Genomic DNA, 12,613 nt, shown 5'->3' with positions numbered 1-12,613 from the left:
TTTCACTTCTATCTCCTCCTTCCTCTGTCTCTGTCTTACCTTTTCATGTGTTTCATTCTATGATGGTTCCATTGGGCCATTTTGTTCTTTATGTGTCCTTGGTAGACATCATAGCTCCCCCTTAAGGTTAAAGAGAGGAAGGAAGGGATGTGGCCCGAAGTACATACCAGTAACAGACTGAAGAAAATTTTGAAGATTGTTCTGTCACTTTTTAAAGTTGTTTATTCATATGGTCTTTATTGCACAGCCTCAGGAGAAAATAAAAACAAAAACAAACAAAAACAAAACTTAAAAACAACGCTTTGGAACTCCAGAGTCCACTGTAATTTATTTTCATAGTAGAACTTTCTCCTATGGTTCTTTACTCTGGAGAACTAGTCTTGCCATCAATATTTAAAATGAAAATAAAGTAGTTCTTAAAAAAATAAAGATCACTTAAAACATAGTGCTACTTGAATGTCAAGAAGCCATTATGTTTAATAGCATTTTTTAAACTATTAAAGTTGAGTGGTTACTTTTTATTTTGCATTTAGTCACTCATGGGAGACGTTTATTTAGTCTTATATGCTACAAATAGTGCTGCTGTTAGTAGAGAAGATTCTCATTTTGAATAATGGTCTCATTTCTATAATATATCTTAGTATAATATATTCATATCTAACCAAGGAATGAACATTCACCAACTGTTAGGAAAATGCAAATACTATGAAACTTAAGCCCCCTAAAACTATAGAATTGAGAAATTAAGAAATGTGACAATTATTTCAAGTTGATCAAATGGCATATTTCCAATGGTACTTCAAAAAGTTCATTGAAAACAGAATTTAAAAAGATAATTTATTCTGGGGCTCAATATTTTGAAATCCATGCATACAAGGGTTCTTACAAAAGTTCATAAGACGCATATGATGACAAAATTGTGTATGAATTTGAAAAAAATATTTTGGCACCAAAATAAACTTGTCTTCTCATTTGATTTGCCACACACTTTTCAAAACCTCTTCTTTGTGTTTTAACTACCTTCCAGAGAAGAGGCAACAATAAAGCAAAATGTCTGGGTGTATTTATTGTTCCTTCCTAACGCTCAGGAACTCAGCACTGCTCAGGGGACCAGGGTGGGACATCAGTTCTCAGTAGTTTGACTTGAAAATATGCTTCTCGGGGCCAGCACTGTGGCATAGCAGGTAAGACTGCCGCCTGCAGTGCTGGAATTCCATATGTGCACTCGTTTGAGTCCAGGCTGCACGACTTCAGATCCATCTCTCTGCTATGGCCTGGGAAAGCAGAAGAAGACGGCTCAAGTCCTTGGGCCCCTGCACCAGTGTGGTAGACACAGAAGAATCTCCTGGCTTTGGATCGGCCCTGTTCAAGCCTTGCAACCTTTTGGGGAGTGAACCAACAGATGGAAGACCTCTCTCTCTGCCTCTGCCTCTCTGTTACTCTGCCTTCCAAGTAAATAAATAAATCTTTTAAAAATATACTTCTCCCCAATTTTCTATCATAGACATTTGACAAATGTATATATGCACATGCTGCTTTAGCATTAACTCCTACTTCTAGCTCATTATGAGCTAACGGGGCTTTTTCACTGACTTAGGAAACCAGTCACAATGTAGGAAACCATATGTGTAGAAAACGCCTTTGGACTACTAAGTCATCATCTGGAATGCGGTGCATTTCTGAGCCAGGCATTGCCTGTATATGAAACCAACTCTGTGCTTTGAGGTGATTCATTCCTTCCGACAGACTTGAAGTATTTGTTCAGAATTTCAACCTGCTGGTTGAATTTCTAATAATATTGAAATTTACACAAGTGCCCATGTTTCAGACCAGGAAATGGCCCAAATCTAAGAGTATATGAAACAAAGAAACTTGCACAAAGAACTTGAGAGATTTGTCTGTCACTAGCCATGCACATTCTCATTTTTAATCAAAGGTCTTTGTTAATCATACCTGGCCAGGTTGTATTTCACTGCATCTGGATTTCAACTTGATATTGAGCCCAAAGTTGATTTATGCACATTAGACAGAAAGGAAACATGATTGTTTTTACTTGTAAAATGCACTGACTTGATTTAAAACTGCCCAAAGCCATGAGGCGGGTAGGCAGCATTATGGCACAGTGGATTAAGCCACTGCTTGTGCCCGCATCCCAAATTAGAGTGCCAGATCAAGTCCTGGTGGCTCTGGGCTCTGTTTCTAAGTCAGCCTCCTGCTAACATGACTGGGAAGGAAGCAGATGATAGCCAAATACTTGAGTCCCTGTCATACACATTGGAGACCCTGGATGGGGTCCTGGTTCCTGGCTTAGGTCTGGCCCAGCCTCAAGTCATTGTGGCTATTTGAGGAATGAAATAGGGGATGGAATATCTCTATCTTTCTGCCTCTCTCTCTCTCTTTGTCACTCTGCCTTTCAAATAAATAAGTAAATCTGTTTAAAAAGAGCAAGAGAGAGGGAGAGAAAGAGGGAGAGAGATCCTTGCTTTCTCTGGGGACACTATTTTAAAAGTGTCCTTTAAAGTATGGAATTTCTTGCAAAAATTTTCTTACCTGCCTCTCATGATCATCTTCAACACTTTAGCAAATTCCCCTTGAAATAGGCTGCCATTTTGCACATGACCATGTACTTCTCACCTTTTAAGCTACTCTTGCATAACGTGATGTTAATGAGTGGAGGAAATCCATGACTTAAATTTAGTAAAAGTTTATAGATCACTCAAGGGGCCTCTTTGCTAAGTTATTATCTTTAAAACATGATGTGAGAGTATCAATCTAAAACAAGTTAAGAGCATTACTGCAGTAATTTTTACTTTAAAAACAGGTACCCTTGGAAACATTTATATCAAGAATGTTCAAGAATTTCAGAAAACAGCTGCACATAATCTTGAGAGAAATAGCTTTAGCGTTCTATAATTTTTGCACTGTTTAAGGACTGCACTGAAGGAATTTGAAATCAAGATGATTGACATTACTAAGCTTTTTTTATGCTGCACACATGGTCTTTTTTAAAAAGAGTACTCTGAACGCAAAACATAATTGCTCTCTGCTTCTGCAAAGGTTTCCCTTCAATAGAATTGCATTTTCCTGATATAACTGATTAAAATAAATTAAATGAGCTGCTCACTTATTCTTCCAGTTTGCAAACTTTGAAATTTTTAACAGGGGTTTTAAACCAGCGTGCATTGTGCTACTCGACATACTATTTGGTAAAGTGCATTGTAAGTGCACTTTGAAGACCTAGATAAAATATTCTCAATAAAGAGAAAGATGACACAGAGTCTAGCCCAGAGGCCAGTAGGCCTCTGCTCCTTGACCATCAAGCAGATATTTTTGATACTTTTTCAAATAGCTGTTTCTTGCCAGCTTTGCCTACAGTGGCAGCTGTCTTCAGTGAAATTGTCCATTCTTTCCAAATTTCTGCATCAGTATTTGGTAAAGGTTGATGAGGAGGAAGCAAATTTCTGAGGCCAAGCTTCTATTTGCACTCCTTTTAGGATCATTAGCTTTACTCTTTCATAAAAATATGTCTCTCTCTCTCTCTCTCTCTCTATATATATATATATATATATGCGCATGTCCATATTTTATTAACTCATTGCATTATGTGTATATGTACATATATATACACATAGTATGATAATATATATGTATGAGCTTCTTTCAAGATTTGGTATAAAGAAGTCCCAACTATGCTTTCTTATGATTTATGCCCTTTATGAGCACATGTATTATTTTAGTGGTAAACCAATGCCACTTACACTACAGAAAATACATAGGAGTCTATAAAAGCATTGCAAAATTATTGCTACTTGGCTTAATGAGTATATGGCAATTTTTTTTAATCCCATGCCTTGATCAGTGGAACAACTGCACAGTGACTGTAAACCACAGTGAGTAGGAGAAGAGAGAACAGAAATCACAGAAGACAGACAAAAATCTCAGAAATCATCCATTTGTTTTCAGTTTTCTTTTTCAATTAGACCATGTCTCACCCTGTCTGTTGCGCCATGTGTTAAAACCTTAAATATGTGGCTTATTATTTTCTTCTCTAGGAAATTTTGGGGCCTTAAAGAGGTAGAATATGCTTCACACATTCTCATCAGGTTTCTCCTAGCCTCTGGATGCTGGAGGAATGTCGTATGGGTAAATTTCCACTCTCTCAGCAGGCAGTGTTTTGCATGAACTGACTCCCAGGAGAAAATGTTATTCCACACAGCAAAACTCAGGCAGTGACTCATAGGAAACTGACCAGGGTGGGGGAGGGGAAACACTGGGAGAGGATAGAGGACACAATTCTTTCTAAAAACTGCAGCTCTGGGAGATGGAAAACCAAGGTCTCCATCTCCCTGGGATGCTTTTGTGTAAAAAGTATTTGCAATGTGTCATAAGGATTTTCTAGGATGAAATGAAGATTCTCGGCTGGGAAGAAAAATCAAGAACCTGCTACAGAAAAAAATCAGGAAACTCTTCTTCCTTAACCACTGTTAATCGCTGTAATCTTGACTGTCTGTCTTTGATGAGGTGGACATGGCTAATTTAATAAAGCCATTTACTGCTCACCATCAAAAACAAGACTAAAACAGATACTGTTTTAAAAGCAAAGCCATTTCTTGCCTGGATTTGCATGTTTCAATGCGACACAACCTAAAAATGGATTCTTCTCCCATGAGCTAAAACAACTTTGCTTTTCAAAGAGGTTAGAGAGTCGCAGCCCATCACTGTGTGATGTTTCCTATTGTTTTAGGGCTGCTTCTTGATGAAATGATACAGTTCTACAGTGTGATCCTTTTAATTATCTTTTTTATTATTACAACATGCACCAAGGTCTTAAACTCCCCAGGATTTATTGATAAGGGCGGCTTCCACTTGTACTGCCTCATTTTATTGCTGTTTTTATAATGGTTTCTAACTAATAAAATGTTATCTTATTCATTTTGTTTATGTGTAATAAATCAGGAGCCTTCTCCTTCTGCCAGGCAGATCTGGGTGTGCACGGGTGGGGGAGGTTGTCTCAACGTGTTAAACCCATGACATCTTTTGCATACAAATAGAAATTAGTAAAAGAACATTTCATTAAGGAGAGTATACTGCTTCTGCATGACCTAGGGAAAATTAATATTCTAAATGCAGAAACATGTGACTTGAGATTTTGCCTCTTTCTAGCAACGGGAGCTGGGAAGAGATGTCTGGAATAAAGCCTAGGTTTGTTCTCTGCTTCTCTGACCAATATTCTTTCCTTGATGGAGGAAATAGATGGGAGGAGGAAATATGTGTGCAGTTTTAGCCAGGTTTAAACCAGGATGCTTTATTCATTCAGCAGATCGTTTATTCATTCACACACCGGTAGTTATGGGGGTGAACTAGAGACATAGTCTCTGCCTCCATGGAGCTTCTGTTTCTAAGGGGGATGGGAATAGACCAGATGATTGCATCCACGAAGATGTAGTTGTGAGCAGGATAAGGGTGGGGAAAGAAAAGCTCAGGAAGTTGAGAGTCTATCACACGGGTGTCATTCACCCCTGGTCTTCCTCCTTTATGCAGACTTTGCCTTTCAGGTGCTGGGACTGGCCCAGAGTGAAAGGCAGGGATGTGGCCCTGCTGCCTGGAGAGGGAGGCTGTCTCACAGACAATGCTTCAGGGGTCCTAGGACAGAAGGAGGTGCTGCGAACAGCATCTCAGGCAGCTCGGGAGAGTGGCGGGTGCAGTGGTAAGAGGAGTGACAAGCACTCGTGCAATACTGAGAAGCTTTCAAGGCACAGGGGGCATGGAAGAGAGGGAGAGTAGAGTCTACTCTTAAGAATAAGGACTGCCTCTTGTTAGGGTTTTCAACCACGACCAAGAATAACCAAGGCCACGCTGAGCAAAGAAAGAGTTTTATTAGGGTGAAGAACTGCCAGAAGCAGCCTCAGAGGGAGAGGAGCTTGGGGCTCATGTGTAAGGCTGGGGCTTCATAGGGAACTTGTGTCAAAGGAGGAGGGAGATAGGTGGGAGATGAGTTGGAGCGGCCAAACAAAGGGATGTGGGATGTGGGATGCGGGCTGGAGCAGCAGGAGAGGATACCAGATACCGACTTGACACAGGGTATCCCCTGACACAGGGAGTCCCTGGGGCTGCCTGATTCATAGCTGGGGCGGCGGTGGTAGGGACTGGGAGGCACAGGCTGTTTCCTTGATTTGCAGCTGAGACAAACTGTGGGTATGATGAGGCTCTCCAGGTGCACAGCACCTCTGTGCTTTCATTTTCCTGGTGCCAGGAAAGAGCAGGGAGATGTCTCAGGCCCAAGTGCATGCAGGACTCTCACACAACCTAGGGTAGGAGTGAGGGAAGGCACCTGTGGGGACTGGAGCTGAGCTTGGGAAAACAAGTTGCAGGCAAATGGTGAAGGTTATAATGGGCTTTGTCAAGGCATTGGGCCTTTGTTCTGAGAATCCTAGGGAGCCCTTGTAGGGATTTCAAGAGGAGGCTATAGTGGACCTACAGAGCTTCCATTTGCCCATTTCCCCTTCCTAAAAGTGCAGTCATCTCAACTGGTCCATGGATTTACTTTCCGTGATTTCAGTTACCACAATCAACTCTGGTTGGGGAAAATCAAATAAATTTGAGAAATAGACAACTCAGTCATTTTAAATTGTGCACACTATTGCACTGTTCTGTCATATCTGGGACATGGACCATTCATTTGTTCAGCCTATCTGTGTGTGTGTGTGTGTGTGTGTGTGTGTATAAATATAATATGCTACTGGCATGCTAGTTGCCTGTTACTCACCTAGTAGCTATCTTGGTTATCATACCTACTATTGGGCTATTATAGCACTGTGTTCGAGTAACCCTTATGTATCAGTCTCATGTGACATCCCAAGTCATGTGTCATCACCTCACTTTATCTTATCATATAGGCATTGTATCATCTCACATTATAAGAACAAGGCTGAGTACAGTAAGGTATTTTGAGAGTTAGGAGGAGAAACCATATATACATAACTTTTATTCTAGTATGTGGCTTTAATTGTCCTATTTTGTTATTAGTTATTGTTAATCTATTACTGTTTATAATTGATAAATTAAACCTGTTCATAAGTATGTATGTACCAGAGAAAACATAGAATATGTGGAATTTGTTACTATCTGTAGTTGCAGGCATTCCCTTGGGGTCTTGGCATGTACTCCTGTGGGTGAGGGGGAATTTGTGTGCTTGAGTTCTGGTCTCTACACACCTCACAGTAGCCCATAGAGATGCTCCAGGGGAAGCTGAACTGACCTCCCCTGTGGGACTTGACTCTATTAAGGCTTATTCTCCATTCCGTCTTAATACTTCCTTAAGCTTGATTAGACTACCCCCTTTGGCCAATGCTGGTCAACTTGTGGCTGGACTCTGTGGCAGCCAGTTTATTGATGGAATTATGACCAGTTCCTACCCATTAGATGTTAAGTGAGGTGTTTCGGGGAAAATTCTTGGGAAGTAGTCTCTCCTCTTACAATGGAGCCATTGGAAAGGATGCCTTCTCTTCCTGTGGAAGGCAAGGCATGCAGATGTGAAGCTCCAGGATGGTGTAGCCAGCGTGTGCCTTACCTGACAGCCTCAAGCTGGAGCCCTCCTCCCAGGAGCGTGGTTTGTATCCCAGCTGTGACCCTTACTTGCATGGATCTGAGGCAAGGCATACCCTGGAGACTGTCGTAGTGTGTACCTCTTAGAAGGCTTGCCTGAGTGCTTCTCTCATGGTAAGTGCCTCAGAGATGTCAGTGAGTTTTGTCTATTCACTGAAATTTGCCGAGAGCCCACCACTGTCCCGTTGCTATGCTTAATAGAATATAGGGTAGGGAAGAAAGACACAACTTTTGTCCTCCAGGAGTTTGCAGAGTGTGACATACCTTGTATTTTTCCCTTGCATGTATGTCACTGTTCTCTGTATTGTAGTCAGTGACCGTCATGTGCTTTACTCACAATTCTATCTGCCCCACAGTGCCTAGGATGGTTCCATATAGGAGCATATAGTAAGCACTCATTCAGTGATTGCATAAAGTAAACACTGCCTCAGAATTGCAGACTCCAGACCAGGCCAGAGCATCAATGCTAACAGAAAGGTAATGCAGTTGAAAGGTAAGAAAGACTGGTATTGGCCTCATAAAGGACTTCTGGCTCTTGTGTTTTCTATCTTGGGTGAGTTACTATTTTCTTGGCCCTAACATGATAATACCTGTCTCATTAGGAGTATTATGAGAGGATTATATGAGATGAATAAGATTATATATTATATGTAATAAACTGCCTAGAACTGCATAATCTATAATATAGTATAGTACATATTACATATAGTGCATTGCCTAGGAAAAAAAACTTTGAATAAATTGTAGCTATTTGCTGTCAAGATACTTCTTGACATGAAACACTCAATTTGCATTCATCTGGGCATGTTATTTTGACAGGCTTTAGTCACTTTTGTTGCCCAATTCCTGAACCCTTTCCTATTTGAGTGAAAGCCCAAGGAGGGTCTCCACTCACTAACAGCTAGGTGCTGAACCAAAATGTGACTGTGACCACTCAAAGGCTTCTGCCTAGGACTGTAATTCATGACAAAGATGTAAGAGATTGGGCAGGTAGAAATTATTTATGCACTGGCCATGACAGTCGACTGGTGCAGCATAAGTGAAGACTAGCAAGTCTGTGTGGAGACTGACCAGGGAAGACTATCAGATAGTCAGTGTGGAGAAAGCAAATGGCCTGTGCTGGTGGGGCAAGACCCTGAGTGTATGCAGACTCTGTTCTTCCTGAGCCTTGCTCTCTGATCATGAGAACATCCCACCTGCCTCCTATACATTTCTGTTGTTTGCAGAACAACAGCCAAGAATTCAAGTTGTACACTTTTATGACATTGGTGGAATACCTAATGAGATATTGAAGGTTATTTGTAATTAAAATGTGAACCTGCAAAAAAATCAACATGAAATTCTTTTTTACTCTTCTGAAACTATTAAAAGCCATATACTCAGCTGTGAGACTACCACTAAAAAAGAAGGAAGGAAGGAAAGGAAGGAAAGGAAGGAAAGGAAGGAAAGGAAGGAAAGGAAGGAAAGGAAGGAAAGGAAGGAAAGGAGGGAGGGAGGGAAGGAAGGAAGGAAGGAAGGAAGGAAGGAAGGAAGGAAGGAAGGAAGGAAGGAAGGAAAAGAAACCTGATTTTATATTCTTTCAACTTGGCTAAAACCCAACTCAGACATGATGCTGCTCAGATGATGTTGTTTTCAATGTGTCATTTTATTTCGTGGTGCATTATGTCGTCTTATATCATATAAAAATGTTGGCTACAGGCCAATACTTTAAATGTGAAATGTTTTAACTTATTTCTGGCATTATTTATTTCAGAGGCAGACACGCACACACACAGAGAGAGAGAGAGAGGGAGAGATGCACTGCACATTTCCATCCACTGGTTCACTTACCAACCACCTGCAACAGCAGGGATCCAGGAATATAATCCAGGTATCTCATGTGGATGGCAAGGACCCAGTTACTTGAACTATCATTGCTTTCTCCCAGGGTTGCATTAGCAGGAAATTAGAACCAGGAGTTGGAGGCAGGTAACCAACCCAGATGCCAATATGGGACGAGGGCATCACGATCACCAGGCCAAATGCCCACCCCAGTCCTTACTTCTTTAGCTCACATTTAGAATGCACTCGTTGTAATAGCTATTGCTTTAATAATAGAAAATGTCACAATTTAATTTTAAAAAGTTAAATGATTTGTAGTTAAAACATTTTTTCTCTGGACTGTAGTTTCAGGAGAGAATTCTAAAGGGGGATTTCAAAAATTTCATGAAAAATGCATATTATGAAGCAACTATACTTGGATTTCAAAGTGTTTTCACAATAAAATAATCTCTCTCAATGTTAGCTTTCCATGAATTTTCTGAAGTATTCTCATGTTAAGATAAACCCAGAGCCTGGAGGTTACCTGGTTTTTATGCTATTATTCCGAGGGATGATTGGAGGCTTTAATCACTTATGGGGGTTTGTGTGCTGAATGATACACAGACCTAGATAGAAAAAAAATTGATCAACTAACCTACAAAACAAATTTGAAGAGCATCACAGTTGACCTAGTCTACAGAAGTCAGAGAACTTCTTTTGTGCATGCCAACTTTAACCAGTGGCAGCTGTTGCAGCAAGCATGGCTGAGCTCCCTTCGTATTCATATGAGCCTCGTATTCATGAAGCTTCTTCCTTGTTCAGTGGGAAAGCATGCTGGGATCAGGAGTACTGTGTTATAGGAGCTGAAGGACACAGGAGTGGTATACGTATCAGTTATTATCCCTGCTCAATTCTTTTCATCTTATCAGTGAAGAACAGAAGCCCAGAAAGGGAATGGGTTCTCCATAGCTTGCAAGCCTGGCACCCTGACATGCTCAGATAAATGCTTCAGTTCCTCAGTGATACTCTGTGGAATGTGATTTCAAGTCCCCGTCTGTAGTTTCCTCACTAGGATTTCCAGTTTGTTACATAAGGACAGCAAGGTGTCCTGAAAGGTACTGGAAGGGGAATCAAGACACAACTGGGTGTGAGCCCCAGCTTCTCTGCCCATTAACATCTCCGAAATGTGGCTGCCACATCTTGAACCAAGATGGGTAATTATTCCATCCTCCTTGAGTTGCAAAGATTTCTTCATTTATTCCAGAAATATTTCTTGTGAACTTTCCATGTGCAAGGCACTGGGGGATAGAACCTGAAGCAAAACAGGCAAAACCTTTTGCTCACATGGACCTAACTTTCTAGTGTGCTAAATGAAATTTCATGTTTGTGTCTGTGTGAGGGTCACATAGAAGACAGCCCACAATCTCTGGTTCCTTTTCATCCCTCAACTCTACATACCACTCCAGGGTTGTGCAATGGGAGCACAGTAGCCTTCCTCACCACGGGATATATATATATATATATATATATATATATATATATATACACACACACACACACCATATTTGGCTAACAGCAATCTACATTCACAAAGGCTTTTGATCTCTGGGTCTTTCCTTACTTGTTTAGGTGTCACTGCCATTCTCAAGTGACCACAGACAATATGTACCCTCTCCACAAATGCTGAGCCCAGCTAGGGATTATTTTGCCTTCCTGCTAATCCGCCCTCCTGACTGCCTCTTTCCAACACAGAGGGAAGTATAAAACTCATGAAGAATAAAGCCTGTTGGCTCTCAGAAGATCTCTCTCTCCCTCACCCATTTGCAAAGGGAGAAAAGACCCCAAAATCTCATTGTTCACTTCTCCTCTTTGAGCTTCAAGAGAATTCTATTTGGAGCAGAACAGTAGCCTCCACCCACACTCACCTGCCCATCTTGTAATTGTGATTTGCACATCTCCTTCCAATTTCCATCCTGTAAACATTAGGAAAATTAAAGTAGCTATTCATCAAGAAAAGGCTAATTAGTTAACAGATTCAGTTCTTGTTGAAAAAAAAAAAGAAATCTAAATGCAATGAATTTAAAATGTCAAAAGATTTCAGGGGATGGTTTCTAGAATCTGGAGAAATATATATTTGTAGAAATATTTCTGGTAATGTGAACCAGAATTGAATTATTCTCCTTCTCTCCTAAATTTGATTATTTTCCCCTGGGAACTCACACTCTTAGAACTAATGAAGAGCTACACACCAAGGAAAGTCTTTGGTTTCCTCTCCTGCTTGGTTTTAGGTATGCCATGGAATACAGTGCTTATAGAAAATTTTTTTGTGTTTAGTAACCTCTCTTTCACAGTTTAGGAGAAGAAAACTGGAAATTAGATTTCTGTTTGGAGATACTATAGGATTTTGTTTTTCTCTTAAGCAAAAATGTTGATGCTTTTAATGTGAGGGTGAGCTTGAGGAAATTTCCTGGAAATAACAATTTTTGGGAAAGCGCAAAGTTTAGGAGCTACTTCTATACCTACTTTTCACTTTTCAGTTGTGTAAACAAAGAGAAAGCTAGGGTTGGTATCTTTAACGTGCATGATATGTTGCCTAGGTATAAAACTTTATAAATGTCATAGGAGGTCACCACTGCTAGCATACTTTGAATCTAGTAGTGACCTATAGTGAAGGAAATTGGGCTAAGATTACTTTCTGTATTTTGTATTTGAGAAAATCAAGACAAAGCAGGGCAATGAACACTATTTATACTCACAGGTAGTTAGCAGGTGAATGATATACCCACAGGAGCCATCAAAAAGATCATCCACCCAGACCAAGTAGGATTTATCCCTGGTATGCAGGGATGGTTCAATGTTCGCAAAACAATCAATGTGATTACACCACATTAACAGACTGCAGAAGAAAAACCATATGATTATCTTAATGGATGCCAAGAAAGCATTTGATAAAATACAAAACACTTTCATGATGAAAACTCTAAGCAAACTAGGTATGGAAGGAACATTCCTCAATACAATCAAAGCAATTTATGAAAAACCCATGGCCAACATCCTATTGAATGGGGAAAAGTTGGAAGCATTTCCACTGAGATCTGGTACCAGACAGGGATGCCCATTCTCACCACTGCTATTCAATATAGTTCTGGAAGTTTTAGCCAGAGCTATTAGGCAAGAAAAAGAAATTAAAGGGATACAAATTGGGAAG

The 12,613-nt window shown here is 40.4% G+C and overlaps 1 long non-coding RNA gene across 4 annotated transcripts in view; it reads left to right on the top strand.

Moving 5' to 3' along the window:
• Positions 1 to 12,613, top strand: part of LOC127486441 (uncharacterized) — a 620,188-nt gene that overhangs the window by 281,990 nt on the left and 325,585 nt on the right. Inside the window, exon 3 of one of the 4 annotated variants that reach the window (XR_016229780.1) lies at positions 1,240 to 1,438. The exons of the other annotated variants lie outside the window; for them this stretch is intronic. This is a non-coding gene — a long non-coding RNA (uncharacterized LOC127486441). Of the gene's footprint in view, positions 1 to 1,239; positions 1,439 to 12,613 lie in introns of those variants that run through there. 4 annotated transcript variants of the gene reach the window in all.

Source organism: Oryctolagus cuniculus, chromosome 2 (assembly GCF_051225735.1).
Source record: "Oryctolagus cuniculus isolate XC-2025 breed Fujian yellow rabbit chromosome 2, ASM5122573v1, whole genome shotgun sequence".
NCBI classification, from domain to species: Eukaryota; Metazoa; Chordata; class Mammalia; order Lagomorpha; family Leporidae; genus Oryctolagus; species Oryctolagus cuniculus.
This window is presented reverse-complemented; position numbering and strand designations above follow the sequence as displayed.